Source organism: Bufo gargarizans, chromosome 8, assembly GCF_014858855.1.
Source record: "Bufo gargarizans isolate SCDJY-AF-19 chromosome 8, ASM1485885v1, whole genome shotgun sequence".
Classification (NCBI taxonomy): Eukaryota; Metazoa; Chordata; class Amphibia; order Anura; family Bufonidae; genus Bufo; species Bufo gargarizans.
The window spans coordinates 172,340,093-172,357,699 of NC_058087.1; positions in this window are offsets into that span (position 1 = coordinate 172,340,093).

Consider the following 17,607-nt stretch of genomic DNA (forward strand, 5'->3'; position numbering starts at 1 on the left):
TTGGGAATTGTACTTCAACCCAGAACAAAAAATGTGCTTTGACGGACACTAAATATCTTGCCCAGCAACAACAGTACAGCGGTAACGAGAGATTTAGAGGGATTTAAATTTGAGGCCTAGTATTTAGGCGCTGGGTCACCGGTATGGATTTAGTGACAGAATTAGACTTGGAAATGCACAGAAGCGTGTGTGTGAAGTTATTCTGAATGACCCTATGTGCACCTTCAATATTATATACCCTTTTAGGGATAGATTTCAAATAGCTCTGATATAGCAGAAACCACTAAATTATGAAATTGCTAAATTGGGAATTGTACTTCAACCCAGAACAAAAAATGTGCTTTGACGGACACTAAATATCTTGCCCAGCAACAACAGTACAGCGGTGGGTAACGAGAGATTTAGAGGGATTTAAATTTGAGGCCTAGTATTTAGGCGCTGGGTGACAGGTATGGGTTTAGTGACAGAATTAGACTTGGAAATACACAGTAGCGGGTGTGTGTGAAGTTATTCTGAATGACCCAATGTGCACCTTCAATATTATATACCCTTTTGGGATAGATTTCAAATAGCTCTGATATAGCAGGAACCACTAAATTATGAAATTGCTAAATTGGGAATTGTACTTCAACCCAGAACAAAAAATGTGCTTTGACGGACACTAAATATCTTGCCCAGCAACAACAGTACAGCGGTGGGTAACGAGAGATTTAGAGGGATTTAAATTTGAGGCCTAGTATTTAGGCGCTGGGTCACCGGTATGGATTTAGTGACAGAATTAGACTTGGAAATGCACAGAAGCGTGTGTGTGAAGTTATTCTGAATGACCCTATGTGCACCTTCAATATTATATACCCTTTTAGGGATAGATTTCAAATAGCTCTGATATAGCAGAAACCACTAAATTATGAAATTGCTAAATTGGGAATTGTACTTCAACCCAGAACAAAAAATGTGCTTTGACGGACACTAAATATCTTGCCCAGCAACAACAGTACAGCGGTGGGTAACGAGAGATTTAGAGGGATTTAAATTTGAGGCCTAGTATTTAGGCGCTGGGTCACCGGTATGGATTTAGTGACAGAATTAGACTTGGAAATGCACAGAAGCGTGTGTGTGAAGTTATTCTGAATGACCCTATGTGCACCTTCAATATTATATACCCTTTTAGGGATAGATTTCAAATAGCTCTGATATAGCAGAAACCACTAAATTATGAAATTGCTAAATTGGGAATTGTACTTCAACCCAGAACAAAAAATGTGCTTTGACGGACACTAAATATCTTGCCCAGCAACAACAGTACAGTGGTGGGTAACGAGAGATTTAGAGGGATTTAAATTTGAGGCCTAGTATTTAGGCGCTGGGTCACCGGTATGGATTTAGTGACAGAATTAGACTTGGAAATGCACAGAAGCGTGTGTGTGAAGTTATTCTGAATGACCCTATGTGCACCTTCAATATTATATACCCTTTTAGGGATAGATTTCAAATAGCTCTGATATAGCAGAAACCACTAAATTATGAAATTGCTAAATTGGGAATTGTACTTCAACCCAGAACAAAAAATGTGCTTTGACGGACACTAAATATCTTGCCCAGCAACAACAGTACAGCGGTGGGTAACGAGAGATTTAGAGGGATTTAAATTTGAGGCCTAGTATTTAGGCGCTGGGTGACAGGTATGGGTTTAGTGACAGAATTAGACTTGGAAATACACAGTAGCGGGTGTGTGTGAAGTTATTCTGAATGACCCAATGTGCACCTTCAATATTATATACCCTTTTTGGGATAGATTTCAAATAGCTCTGATATAGCAGGAACCACTAAATTATGAAATTGCTAAATTGGGAATTGTATTTCAACCCAGAACAAGAAATGTGCTTGAACGGACACTAAATAACTCGCCCAGCTACAGCACTAGGGACAGATTTAGCTGGATATAAATTTGAGGCCTAGTATTTAGGCGCTGGGTGACCGGTATGGATTTAGTGACAGAATTAGACTGGGATATGGCCAAAAAATGAACAGACTATTGCTGGTTAAATGCACTTGGTGTGACAGCTTCACCCTGATGTAGGCTTTAGCCAAAAAACAACCACACCATTGAGGGTTAAATGCACTTGGTGACAGGCGCAGCTTGCCCCTGATTTTGTATATGGCCAAAAAATGAACAGACTATTGCTGGTTAAATGCACTTGGTGTGACAGCTTCACCCTGATGTAGGCTTTAGCCAAAAAACAACCACACCATTGAGGGTTAAATGCACTTGGTGACAGGCGCAGCTTGCCCCTGATTTTGTATATGGCCAAAAAATGAACAGACTATTGCTGGTTAAATGCACTTGGTGTGACAGCTTCACCCTGATGTAGGCTTTAGCCAAAAAACAACCACACCATTGAGGGTTAAATGCACTTGGTGACAGGCGCAGCTTGCCCCTGATTTTGTATATGGCCAAAAAATGAACAGACTATTGCTGGTTAAATGCACTTGGTGTGACAGCTTCACCCTGATGTAGGCTTTAGCCAAAAAACAACCACACCATTGAGGGTTAAATGCACTTGGTCGCAGCTTGTGCTGGCGCACCACAAGACACAAAATGGCCGCCGATCACCCCAGAAAAATGAGACTGACAAACGGTCTGTGCAGCCTAAAAACAGTGAGCAATTGAGGATCAGCAGCTCAATGATCCACAGCTGCAGATCGATCAGTTAATCAAGTCCTTTGGAGGAGTTAATCTGCCTAATCTCGCCCTACTGTCGCAGCCGCAACCTCTCCCTACGCTAATCAGAGCAGAGTGACGGGCGGCGCTATGTGACTCCAGCTTAAATAGAGGCTGGGTCACATGGTGCTCTGGCCAATCACAGCCATGCCAATAGTAGGCATGGCTGTGATGGCCTCTTGGGGCAAGTAGTATGACGCTTGTTGATTGGCTGCTTTGCAGCCTTTCAAAAAGCGCCAAGAAAGCGTCACAAAAGCGCGAAGAAAGCGACGAACACCGAACCCGAACCCGGACTTTTACGAAAATGTCCGGGTTCGGGTCCGTGTCACGGACACCCCAAAATTCGGTACGAACCCGAACTATACAGTTCGAGTTCGCTCATCCCTATCCACAATCCTAGAGACCTGAAATTCAAGATTACCATCAACCACAATCGGAGGAGGAGGCAAAGAGGAGGGTACAATGGGTTGGACATAAGGTTTTAATAGGGACTTGTGAAAAACATTATGGATCTCCCAAGTCTGAGGAAGATCAAGACGGTAGGCAACGGGATTGATGACGGACAAGATTTTGTAAGGCCCAATAAACTTAGGACCCAACTTCCAGGAGGGAACCTTCAATTTGATATTCTTAGTAGACAACCACACCAGATCAACAACATTCAGGTCCGGACCAGGCACACGTCTCTTATCCGCCACACGCTTATATCTCTCACTCATGCTCTTTAGATTATCCTGAATCTTTTGCCAAATAGATGACAAAGACGAGGAGAATCTCTCCTCATCAGGTAAACCAGAAGCCCCCTCTCCAGAGAATGTCCCAAACTGCGGATGAAACCCATATGCACCAAAAAATGGTGACTTATCAGAGGACTCCTGACGACGGTTATTTAAAGCAAACTGAGCAGGGAGAGAAAAGAACACCAATCCTCCTGATTCTCCGCCACAAAACAGCGCAGATATGTCTCCAGATTCTGATTGACGTGTTTTGTCCGGCCATTTGACTGCGGGTGGAAAGCAGAAGAGAATGACAACCAAACCCCCAAGCGAGAACAGAAGGCCTTCTAGAATCTGGAAACAAACTACGTGCCCCTATCAGAGACTATGTCTGAAGGGATACCATGCAGTTTAACAATGTGATCAATGAATGCCTGCACCAGCGTTTTAGCATTGGGAAAGCCAGGAAAAGGAACAAAATGCACCATTTTGCTAAAAGGGTCCACCACCACCAGAATCACAGTCTTCCCCGAGGAACAAGGCAGGTCCGTAATGAAATCCGTGGACAGATGTGTCCAAGGACGGGAAGGAATGGGTAACGGAAGGAGAGGACCCGATGGCTGTGAATGAGGGACTTTGGCACGAGCGCAGGTCTCGCAGGCTACCACAAAACCCTCAACCGACTTACGAAGAGCCGGCCACCAGAATCTCCGAGCAATAAGATCCACTGTGGCTCTACCCCCCGGGTGCCCAGCAAGGACAGTATCGTGGTGCTCCTTAAAAACCATGTGTCGTAAAGCGAGAGGCACAAACAACCTCCCAGGAGGACAAATATCAGGAGCCTCTGCCTGGGCTGCCTGAACCTCTGCCTCCAATTCAGGATAAAGAGCAGACACAACCACCCCTTCAGCCAAAATGGGACCCGGGTCTTCAAAGTTCCCCCCTCCCGGAAAACAACATGACAGGGCATCCGCCTTCACATTCTTAACCCCAGGGCAGAACGTGACAACAAAATTAAACCTTGGGTTCAGACGCTTGGCTGACTCCAAGTAGGCCAGATTCTTATGGTCGCTAAACACGGTAATAGGGTGTCTGGCTCCCTCTAGCCAATGGCGCCATTCCTCAAAAGCTAACTTGATGGCCAACAACTCCCTATCTCCCACATCATAATTTCTCTCTGCGGAGGAGAGTTTCTTCGAGAAAGAGGCACACGGTCGCCATTTGGCAGGAGAGGGACCCTGAGAAAAGACCGCACCCACACCCACCTCAGAAGCGTCCACCTCAACTATGAAGGGCAGAGAGATATCAGGATGTACCAAGATGGGAGCGGAAGCAAAACTCTCCTTGATACTAGAAAAGGCCTTACGCGCCTCTACCGACCAGGAGGAAAAATCTACCTCCTTTCTAGTTATATCAGTGAGTGGTTTAACAACAGAGGAATAATTCAAAATTAACTTCCTGTAATTATTGGCAAAACCCAAAAAGCGCATCAGTGCCTTCTGATTCTCAGGAAGCTCCCACTCAAGCACAGCGCGGACCTTCTCGGGGTCCATGCGAAAACCAGAAGCGGAGAGAAGAAACCCCAGAAATTTAATTTCTGGAACCGCAAACACACATTTTTCCAGTTTAGCGTACAATTTATTCTCCCACAGAATGAGCAAGACCTGACGTAGGTGGTCCTTATGAGTTTTGAAATCAGGAGAAAAAATCTAAATGTCATCTAGATACACTAATACAAATTTCCCAATTAAATGATAAAAAATGCTGTTCACAAAATGCTGGAAGACAGCTGTAGCATTCATTAAACCAAAAGGCATAACCAAATTCTCAAAATGGCCCTCAGGGGTATTGAAGGCCGTCTTCCATTCGTCTCCTTCTCTGACCCTGACCAGGTTGTATGCCCCTCTTAAATCCAACTTGGATCAGAGGAAGCGGATAAGGGTCACGAATTGTGATACTGTTCAGCTCCCTGAAATCCAGACATGGTCTTAAAGAACCATCTTTTTTGTTAAAAAAAAAAAACAGCGGCAACAGGTGACTTCGAGGGTCGTATGTGTCCCTTTCTCAGGCTCTCAGAGATATAAGCACGCATAGCGACCCTTTCAGGTTGGGAGAGATTATATAAACGAGATTTAGGCAGCTTGGCGCCTGGGATGAGATTAATAGGGCAATCGTACTCCCTGTGAGGGGGCAGCTCCTGAACACCACTCTCAGAAAACACATACGAAAATTCAGAGAGAAAAGATGGTACAGTCTTAGTAGAAAACCATGAAACAGATGTTGAGAGGCAATTCTCTCTGCAAAAGTCACTCCAAGCATTTATTTGCCTCGCTTGCCAATCAATGGTGGGGTTATGTTTAGTGAGCCAGGGTAGCCCCAATACTAGAGGAGTAGGTAACCCGCTTAGGACGAAACATGACACATCCTCAACATGAGCATCACTCACAATCAAACGGATATTGTGAACTATGCCTTTTAACGATTTTGGAGAAAGTGGAGCAGAATCAATAGCAAAAACAGGTATGTCCTTTCCCAAAGTGCATACCTGGAAACCATGTGTTATAGTAAATTGATTATCAATGAGATTGACAGCTGCTCCACTATCTACAAAAATCTCACAAAGAATGTTCTTGCTCTCTAGCGCCAGGACAAAACGGGAACTACAAGCAAATGGAAAACCTTCAATTTCCGCATCAACCTTGCCAATAGTAACAGATGGAATATTTTTAGAGGACTTTTTTCTTTTTGTTTCTTTATTACTCTCAAAAAACTGCCTGAATCTCCTAGAGGGACAAACATTTGCCAAATGATTTATACCTCCACAACAGAAACAAAACCTCTTCTGAGAACTGAATCCTCTGTTGCCAGAGGCAAGCAAACCCAGCTGCATGGGCTCCTGCTCAGAGAGAATTGAGAGAGACTGAGGCTCCTGCGCACTGAATGAGACCACCCCACTGTCCTTGGACTGAGTTTGATAGGAAGTGATCTCTCATCTCTCTCTAAGACGTCTGTCAATACGAACAGCCCGAGACATGGCAGACTCCAAGGAGGTAGGTCTCTCATGAAAGGCAAATGCATCTTTCAATCCCTCTGAAAGACCCTCTGAAAGGCAAAATTGACTTTGGAGTGCAGCATCATTCCAACCAGTATCAGCTGCCCATTTCCGAAATTCTGAACAGTATATCTCTGCGGACTGTTTACCCTGGCATAAAAGACGCAGTTTAGATTCAGCCAGAGCAATACGATCCGGATCATATATCTGACCCAGGGCTACAAAAAATTCATCCACTGAATGGAGCGAAAAGGCCCAGGACTGAGCGTTATCCCTGAGCAGTGAGATGATGATCCCCACCCTCCACTCCTCATCACCAGAGCAATGGGGAAGTATACGAAAATGGAGTTTGCAAGCCTCTCTAAAACGAACAGAATTCTCACTACCCCCTACGTATCTGGAAGCAAGATTTTAGGCTCAGAACAAATTCCATGAACGCAAGCAGAAACGGTCACCTAAAAAATGAGAGACAGTTTTCCGGAGATCTGCTACCTCCAGTGAAAGACCCTGCATGTGGTCAATCAAGGCTGAAACCGGATTGATGCTTAATACGGTATTGGCGGTTTATAATGTCACGGATGATGTAGCAGAAAACAAGCGGTTACAAATAAGGATCCGACTGGCTTGATCCAAAACTAAGGAACAAAAGGGTAAGCCCTATTAAAGCCCTGAAGCTCTCCCTGTCTTCTCAGCCCATGCAAAGATCTCAATGATAGAAGGTTGCATGTCCACGTACCTAGACTGAGTGACACCTGCAAACCCTATAATAGTGAGGGGGACACTACCACCGGCTCCCTGCACTTAATACGGAGGGAGTCAGGGTCACCTAGAATCAAGCCAACAGGAAAACAACAAATACAGACATAGACTTATCTGAAGAAGCAGCTGTAGCAACTCCAAGCTGAGAACACAATCCAGAAAGTAGTATCAACCGCAAAGTGAGGCAGTATGGGAGGAGATATATAGGGAGGCAATCACTGCTAATAGATGACAGCTGGGAGAGGGAGGAGAGATGTCAAAGCGAAAGCAAAACAAAAGAACATCATACAGGAGGTACTGAAGAACGTCTATCAGAACTTCTCAGAGATCTGGCGGTGACAGTTGGCAATGGTTGGCAGGAACAGGGCTAACGACTCTGTTCCTCCCCTCTTGGTAGGAGTGGGCTGGTCTTACTTCCTGCCAGGAGGAGGAGCTCCGATTCAGATGGTGAAGATAGTGAAGGAAGAGGAAGCACATGCCTGAGCTCCTACTCCTAGACCGTATTCAGTTTCTCCTGTGAGACCAAAATCCAGAGAAATCATCAGCATTAAGAACACTGCTTTCAGAAAGCATCAGTGTGACAAAACAGCAGGGTGATTAGCGAAATGACACCTTTACAGACACTGCTGCAGGTGAGGGACAACGGCTCAGACACCCATCACCCAAACTACTTCCAGGCCAGACTATCCCCAAGCTTGTATTTCAGTGGACACCAATATCCACAAGTGCTTGCATGTGTCATTGAACTGCCACCCAACCAGCCACCATACCGCCTCCTGTCTCCTCTGCTAGACAGAGCCAGGTTCCCGGATGTAATCTCACCTGGCCCTGCCTGGTTTTTGCAACAAATGAATGGGGCCAGCTGTCCTGGTGGTGGCCCTGGGTGCTGATTTGCAGGGAACATTTTGAAGGAAAGACGGCACTAAACCAGCTCCTTTATTTACAGGATTAGTGGGTTCGATTTCAGACCTCCACTGATCATAAAGGCATAAATCCTAGCAATAACCTTTTAGCTTACCTCTGGATGCAAATTTAGACCCCAGAAAATTGAGAAACAACATAGAAAATGTTGCCAAATGTTGCGTACGAAGCCAGCTTTACAGTATTCCACCATGTCAATGTTTTCCTATGTAGAACAATTTACAATATTCAATCATATGTCAACGTACAGTCAACCTGAGGATCAGAACTTTCTCATTGATGCCCAAGTTGTGACAAAATATTGGGTGCAGCCACAACCTATCTTGTGCTGAAGATGACAGTAGAGCAGATTGCTTAATGCTGTAATTTTTTTTTTTTTGGGGGGGTCTTTGATGGTGGCAATGATGATATGTTCAAGTTGATATGCCATAGATTTCTTCTTTCGTAGGGATGAGGGGTCACTTGAGTCGTTACCAGGTGATTTGTCCTGTATACCCTCTACGTATGCGAAAGCAGCACCCGGGTTCATTGCAGGACATGCATTATTGTACTGTGTTAGATGTGCAGATGTTTAAAGAACTGATTGTGAGATTTTGGATTTTTGTGCATAGCTCTTCATTACTGCTAATCAGTACCCCAGAGTACAAGCTTTGATTCATGATCTTAATTAATGGCCTGTTTGACAAATCCTCTTGATGAGGAGATAATATGTATTAGCAAATTCACTGAAATAATTGAATACATGATTTTTTTTTTTTATTACCCGGGAAGGTGGTAGCAATCAGGACAGCACCTAGAGAAGCCAACATAAAAAAGCCCCCCTATCCTACCATCACTGTTATTACCTATACACATTGACAATAGATTAGCATTATTATTATTACCCCCTTCTCACCGGCCGGAATGTGAATTTTTTCATACCTTTGTACAGGCATAGATGAGAATGAGTCATAGTTAGGAAGGATGAGGGTGAAACTTTGTCTACACATAAACCCCAAACGTGACTACCTCTTGAAGCTCATCAAGAGTGTGCAAAGCAGTAATCAAAGCAAAAGGTGGCTACTTTGAAGAACCTAGAATATGACATATTTTCAGTTGTTTCACACTTGTTTATTATGTATATAATTCCACATGAAAATAAAGAAAACTCTTTGAATGAGAAGCTTTTGGTCTGTACTGTATATGTAAATGAGGCAAGTAAGAAGCCCAAGGAGCTGATACTATAGTTTCCGGAGCCCAGCCACGCCCACTGTGAAGGAGCGCAGCGTCGCCCCGCATCCTCTGAATCTCCTCCTTGCTCCCCGACGTCACAAAGCTAAAGCGTCGTAATCTTGCAATACGCAAGCTAGCGCATGCGCAGTGTCGACATAGTGTTCCTTCCCTGTGGTGGCAGCCTCAGGGAACGAACTGCGCATGCGCTAGCTTGCGCATCGCGAGATTACGACACTCTAACTTTGTGACGTCGGGGAGCAAGAAGAAAATTCGGAGGATGCGGGGCGATGCTGTGCTCCTTCACACTGGGCGTGGCTGGACTCCGAGAGTCAGAGAACGCTGGACTCATCTCTGAAGCATGGAGGAGACAGGACTCATTTAAGGTTCATTTACATGTCTATATAAAAAAAAATTTTACACAATAAAAGCACAGAGAGCTATGGGGACTGGATATTGAAAATGTGCTAGCGCCGATCTAGCAGCCCATGTCCTCAGCTCTGTACCCAAAATCCAGGTGACAGGTTCCCTTTAAGTTTCTATGGACCTTTACCAGTCAACCTTTAATAATAAAATTGACTGGTTGAGCTCCAACTGTTGTGGTTTTTGGGCAGCTGCAAATTTGAAGAGTATTTGAAGGGCATTCAGATAAATTGGGGTAATTGGACAACAGCGATACCGTAGGTACCATGTTTACTCCATTTATGGCTTGGCAAGCATAATGCATGGTCAACTAGATCATCATGGCTTCTTAAACGCTTAGCACTAGCCCTTAAATTGGTGTACATCATGAGTGATTTAAAAAAGTGCTCATGCCTAATATAAGTATGTCAATACAATAAAATACATGTGACAGATGAGAGGTCCAATTAGAGATTTTGCATTGGAGACCAGAAGCTTCAGGCTATGACATTGACGAGGACCCAACAAGTCCCTATTTCTACATTATAGGCCCATATAACAACCATCCATCCATTCTCATGCCCGTTACAAACTGGCCAAAACTTCGAACTAACAGATTAAAATTAACATCTTAAAAAGGACTTTAAAAAATGAAGGCGGCATCGAGACTATCAGTGACTGTTATGAGATTTGCCCTTTTCAAAGAAAAAAAATAGAGTCTAAATTACCTTTCAACATGGAAGAAACATAATGACTCAATTAGCAGCAAAGCAAATTTACAATTTTTTCATTTTTTTGAAATTCTCAGAGACAATTAGCAGGGAGCATTTCATATGTTTCACCCTTGAGCCCTGCTTAATTCATGGACAACATATACAGCCCAAGGCGAGTATGGTTTGGGATTAGATCTACTGTTTTAATGAATTTAGAGGTGTTTTTTTTTTTCAGAACAATTGGAGGATATTGGTTCAGACGGAAGGAACCTTGGGGAGGGCGTGCGGAGTCTTCCTGTGGGTCCCAGAGAGAAGTGTGCGATCATTTCTTATTTATCTGAAAGCGGCACTGGAACGGTTTTCAAAGTGAGTCTAAAGTAATTAGGAACTCTAACTGATGGATTGCACTAGAGGGACCTGTGGATTATTTATCACAAAGTCACTTGCTGGAAAGGTTAGAGGCTGAAAAGTAATTATTTTTTTCTACTTTTTTTTTTCTTTCTTTAAAGTAAAGAATTCAGCTGGGGAAAACTCCTAAGCTGCCCCATGACTTGCTCTCTTTAACTTTTTCTCCCGGTTTAGACAAATCAATATGTCCAGCAAAACGCCAGTTGTCGTACAACATTCTTATCGTCATGGTAACAGCTGTGTTTTGTGTCACGTTCTGTCTTTGCTTGCACTGGACTTTTGTTAGCAGGTTAACCTGGAAATCTTGTTCACAGTAATTTTTCAGTTTGGGATGTGTTATTTTTTTCTCAAAAAACAAACAAACAGGATTGGATAAAAAAAGAAGTTTAAAGGTGTTTTGTGGAAGTCAACTATTTTAATAGTTGACTAATTAATCTATTAAAGACTGGAGATGGGCAAATCAGTTCCACAATTCAGAAATATTTATGACTCTGAATCCAAAGATTTCATTCAGAAGAATCAAGGGGAGAGAGAGAGAGAGTCAGAGAGCAAGAGGGGGAGAGAGAGAAGGAGAGAAGGAGGGGAGAGGGAGAGAGGAGGGGAGAGAGCGTGAGAGAGGAGGGGAGAGAGAACGGGAGAGGAGGGGAGAGAGCGTGAGAGAGGAGGGGAGAGAGAAAGGGAGAGGAGAGGGAGATAGGAGAGGGAGAGAGGAGGGGAGAGAGCATGAGAGAGGAGGGGAGAGAGAAAGGGAAGAAGGCCAGAGAGAAAGGGATAGAGAGAGGGAGAGAGAAAGAGGAAGAGAGGCAGAGAGAGAGAGGAGATAGAGAGAGTGGGAAGGCTAGGGACAGAGAGAAGAGGCGAAAGTAGAGGGAGAGAGAGGGGGAAAGAGAGAGGAAGAGAGGGAGAGAGAGAAGGAGAGAGAGGGAGTGGGAAGGCTAGGGACAGAGAGAGGAAAAGGAAGAGGGAGAGAGAGAAATAGGGTGAGAGAAAGGGAGAGAGAGAGAGTCAGAGAGCAAGAGGGGGAGAGAGAGAAGGAGAGAGGAGGGGAGAGGGAGAGAGGAGGGGAGAGAGAAAGGGAGAGGAGGGGAGAGAGCGTGAGGAGAGAGCGTGAGAGAGAAGGGAGAAGAAGGCAGAGGCAGAGAGAAGGGATAGAGAGAGGGAAGAGAAAGAGGAAGAGAGGCAGAGAGAGAGAGGAGATAGAGAGAGTGGGAAGGCTAGGGACAGAGAGAAGAGGCGAAAGTAGAGGGAGAGAGAGGGGGAAAGAGAGAGGAAGAGAGGGAGAGAGAGAAGGAGAGAGAGGGAGTGGGAAGGCTAGGGACAGAGAGAGGAAGAGGAAGAGGGAGAGAGGAGAGAGAGAGAGAGAGAAAGAGGGTGAGAGAAAGGGGGAGAGAGAGAGAGAGAGAGAGGAAGTGGGAAGGAGAGGGACAGAGAGAGGGGAGGGAGAGATAAGAGAGAGAAAAAAAGAGTGTGGGACAGAGAGATGGAGGGAGAGAGGGACAGAGAGATGGAAGGATAGAAAGAGAAAGGGAGAGAGGCAGAGTCAGGGAGACTGAAAAAGAGAGAAAGGGAGAGAGAGACTTTCCAGGCATTTAGAGCACTTTCGATTTGGGTCAAATTTAATCATACCTGAATCGAATTGGACAGGAGATTCAGCCGAATCATACCCAAATACATTTTTTTTAGAAATTTGCTTATCTCTATCGATGACCTATCCTCAGAATGGGTCATTATTATCGGATCAGTGGTCAGTCCCGCTGATCAGCAGTTTGAATGGGCCACAAAGGTGAGAAGAGTACTGTGACTTCTCCATTCAGTGCCCCGTATTGAGTGGTTTTGATTGGTATTACAGCACCATCCTATTCATTTAAAGAGGACTAAGCATCACAAAGTCGAGATGACTGATGGACTTGATGTCATAATGAGAGGAATAAGGCAGAGCAATCGCCCAAGTGTCGTGGCCCCTTCCAACAGCGGATTGATGGGGGTATCAGAAGCCTGACCCATACTGACCAAATACTGATGATATATCTGATAGGTCATCACTATTTAAGTCCCAACGTGTGTTGTGCTATTCCTGGAAGATGGCAGCCAGGTTCTCTCTTTACAACTTCTTTAAGTACCGTAAGCTTTCACAAAGTCCTTATATATCTGCGTTATAATATTGACAAGATGCAAAATCCCTTACAGAACTCTATGGTAATTTTAGGGAGTCCAGCGATCATGTGCATAACCCAGAAGCTAAAATGTGACCATTATACGAATCTGAAATGGAGTCAGAAATCTGAGATAAAAAGATTATGAGATCATTATGCGTTTTCTGAATTTCCAAATTATTTACTAAATCGATTAAAAAACAGCAAATTAATATCTCATGAAGAAGAATGAAATAACCTGGTGCTACATTCTACGTGTGGGGTACGGCAGTGTAGATATTAGTGAGCCATTATTAAAGCTGACCTTGGAGTCAGTGAGAGTTAGTGGACCCTGGGTGTGATTTCGTGCCCCTGTCTTATAGAAGGGTGACATCTATAATAACCTTCTGATACTGGTCACTTACAATGAGCAGTAATGAAACTGTGTTCTGATATTATCCCATTGCCTAATGGGCTCCGGAGGGACATTTTCAGTGCACATAGAAGTGCTAAATGCCGAATATTGTACAGGAAAAAAATACTTTTTATAAAATCTTTCAATGTTCACAATATTAAAAATAGCTCAGATCTATCTATCTATCTATCTATCTATCTATCTATCTATTATCTATCTATTATCTATCTATTATCTATCTATCTATCTATCATCTATCATTTATCTATCTATCTATTTATCTATCTATCTATCTATCTATCTATCATTTATCATTATCTATCATCTATCTCATTATCTATATCATATCTATTATCTATCTATATCTAAAAAAGAGGCAGCACTCCAAATAAGTGAAAGGGTGGTGTATCCACTTTACTCAACCCAACTGCAACATTTCAGCCCAACACAATGAGGCTGTTCTCAAGCCTTGAGACCTGAGTCGCGGTAAATAATGCGGGTCAGCCGCCCTTTCACCTATTTTGCAGTGCTGACTCTTTTTTATTTTTGGGATATCAATAGACCTGCAGCCTTTGGTCTTGAAGGGACTGCACCGTATCTATATGTCTAGCTAGCTAGGTATCCCATATCTATTATCTATCTAAGGCCTCATGCACACAACCGTTTTTTCTAAGGTCCGCAAAAACGGGGTCCGTAGGTCTGTGATCCGTGACCGTTTTTTCGTCCGTGGGTCTTCCTTGATTTTTGGAGGATCCACGGACATGCAAAATGAAAAAAAAAAATCTAAGTCAAGTTTGCCATTGAAATGATAGGAAAAAACGGACACGGATCACGGACGCGGATGACAATCTTGTGTGCATCCGTGTTTTTTCAGGGACCCATTGACTTGAATGGGTCCGTGAACCGTTGGCCGTGAAAAAAATAGGACAGGTCATATTTTTTTTACGGCCAGGAAACACGGATCACGGATGCGGCTGCCAAACGGTGCATTTTCTGATTTTTCCACGGACCCATTGAAAGTCAATGGGTCCGTGAAAAAAAACGGAAAACGGCACAACGGCCACGGATGCACAAAACGGTCGTGTGCATGAGGCCTCAGGCTACTTTCACACTTGCGTTCGGGGCTCCGCTTGTAAGTTCCGTTTGAAGGCTCTCACAAGCATCCCCGAGCGGATCCGTCCAGCCCTAATGCATTCTGAGTGGATGCGGATCCGCTCAGAATGCATCAGTCTGGCAGCGTTTGTCCTCCGCTCCGCTCAGCAGGCGGACACCTGAACGCAGCTTGCAGCGTTCGGGTGTCCGCCTGGCCGTGCGGAGTCAAGCGGATCCGTCCAGACTTACAATGTAAGTCAATGGGGACGGATCCGTTTGAAGTTGACACACTATGGCTCAATTTCAAACAGATCCGTCCCCCATTGACTTTCAATGTAAAGTCTGGACGGATCCGTCTGAAGCTACTTTCACATTTTTTCTAAACTATAATGCAGACGGATCCGTTCTGAATGGATCCCATCGTCTGCATTATAGGAGCGGATCCGTCTGTGCAGACACCAGACGGATCCGCTCTGAACGCAAGTGTGAAAGTAGCCTTAAAAAGAGAAAAATGGTGATATAACACAGAAAAAGTTTCTTCAGCTTCAGAGCCTGCGAAAAAAGAGTTTTCTTACCTAGAACTTCTTAAAAGTGAAAGGAAAGGGCACTAATAAAGTCATGTAGGATAAAGTTTGCATAAAGTAGTCATTTCTATTCACATGGTATCTGTACAGTATGTAAAAGTAGGTAATGCTCGGATTTCTGGTGTTTATTTAGAACAATTTTAATTTTATTTCAAGGGAAATCTGCAGCAATAGATAAAACCCTATGTATTTAAACGGGTTATCCCATCATAATGATCACTGTTAAATCTGTTAATGATTTGACAGTGATCATTTTTGTAAATATATTTGATTAACCAATTCCCACCGTTTAGGAGAAAATTCATCCCCACTTACCTCATTGTTGTCAGTCGGTCTCCCCTGGTTACGGCAACCGCTCTTCTCCGGAATCCCGGTGGCCGCGCTTGCGCAGAAGACTCCTTCTTTTCTCCCGGCCGGGCCGCTCATTGTCCTGAATGTGCACGCTGCCGCGCATGCGCCATGGTGACTTCTTCCTGGCCAGAATAGTACAGAGCCGCAAACGCGCACGCCAGGTCTGTACTATACTGGCCAGGTATAAATCACCATGGCGCATGCACGGCGGCGTGCGCGTTCAGTCCGCGTTCAATTTAGCACGGGCGCAGTGAGGAAGCCAGGAGCAGGCAAGCGTCCTTCCCTCAATGCGCCTTCGCCGAATCCTGGACAGGATGGCGGAGGCGCAAGATTTCCCCGGCAAACAGGGCCGGCAGGAGGAGACCAACGCTGGCTTGGTCCTATCAATTAAGAGTAGAAGGGCCTGACATGAGGTGGGTGAACGGAGCCTCTAGGAGCAGGTGCAACGCCCCCCTGCTCCTAAAGGCTAATTTGCATATAATAAAAGTTATAATTGCACAAAACAGAGGCACACAAAAAAAAAAGAATAGCCGAGTTACATTCAGGTGACATTTGCACATGTATAATATCAGCCTGTTTAATAGTGAAAATTGTGGTGACAGAAACCCTTTAAATTAATACATTTCGGCTGCCTGCAGCCACCACTAGGGCAAGTTTAGGTGCACACTCGAGTTCTATGTAGGTATGCAAATAACTTTTACTTGGAACATGAAACCATCAAATATAGTGTAATCTTCATGGTTACTGCTGGAATTGCTGTTTTGCATTCCCCTAAATTGTCCCTACATTTTTCAACTTAAAGGTATTGTCCACTTGGGACGACCTTACCTTGTTAGGCTACATTCAAACTGTGAAAAATGGCCGCCTGACGGATGTTTTTTTAGGCTACTTTCACATCCGGCTGGGGATCTCAAAACTACAGCAAAACGCATCTGTTTGAATAATACAACTGGCTGCATTTATTTCGAATGGATCCAGTTGTATTATATCGAAAATGAACATGCCGGGTCCGGCACTAAAACCATTGTAAGTCAATAGGCGCAGCTTCTGGTTTTTTTTTCGTGTCCGGTTGCAGCGGGTTTGTGACGATCAATGGGGACAAAACTGAAGCGTTTTCCTCCGGTTTTGATATCCTCAATACCGGAAAGGAAAATGCAGAGGTGAAAGTAGTCTTAGCTGTCGTCACACGGTCGGTTTCAGAACCAATTGAAGTCAATGGGGCTAGTCACATAGTAATGAATAGCGGTCTTCAGAAAATGGGACATGTTCTATTTTTGGCCATTTTCGAGGCCAGGTAGACCCCATTGAAATCAAGGGGTCTGTTTTTAATTACCGTATAGACAGTCATTTGAAACTGGTACACTACTAAAATCGCCTTTTTGGGGTCATAAAAAAGAGACTCACCTCATCCACTGCAGAAGGAGCTCCAAGTGTGATGATGTAACCACACTTGGAGCACATGGTGACATTATCACGTAGGGAGCACAAGTCCTTTTGCGGTGGATGAGGTGAGTCTTTTTTTTATTTTTAACAAAGGCAGAACTAAGGGCACTGATGTGGCAATTAATAGTACTGGGAGCCACTAATGGGGGTATTTGTTTTACTAGGGGGCACCAATAAGGGCATTAATAATCCCTGGGGGGAATTAATGGGAACATTCTTTATACTGGGGGGGCACTGATGGGGCCATTCATCACAATGGGGGGCATTATGGGCACCATTACTTAAACTGGAGGGGCCATTCGTACAGGGGGCACTGTGGGGGGCATTACGTATACTATGAAGACACTGCAGGAGTTAAAAAAAACTGCCAATATAATTCATCTGATGAAAAATGGATGCAAAAATAGACCGATGGCCAGAAAATGAATGCACACAGGGATGTAAAATGGCCATTAAAAACTGACGATGCGTCCATTTTTAATGGCTGTTTTTCTTTCCGCCATGTATATGTAGCCTTAGAAGTGTTACTTAAACACAAGCTCATCCCAAAGTGTCCTTCTACTCCTAGAGATGATATGTAATTTGTGGAGAAACCTGGCTGGTTTGTGTGATCCCACATGCATAGACGCCTTTGTCATTCAGGTTTTGCAAGAGTTAGAGGCAACAATACTGAAGAAGCAATGCTTCA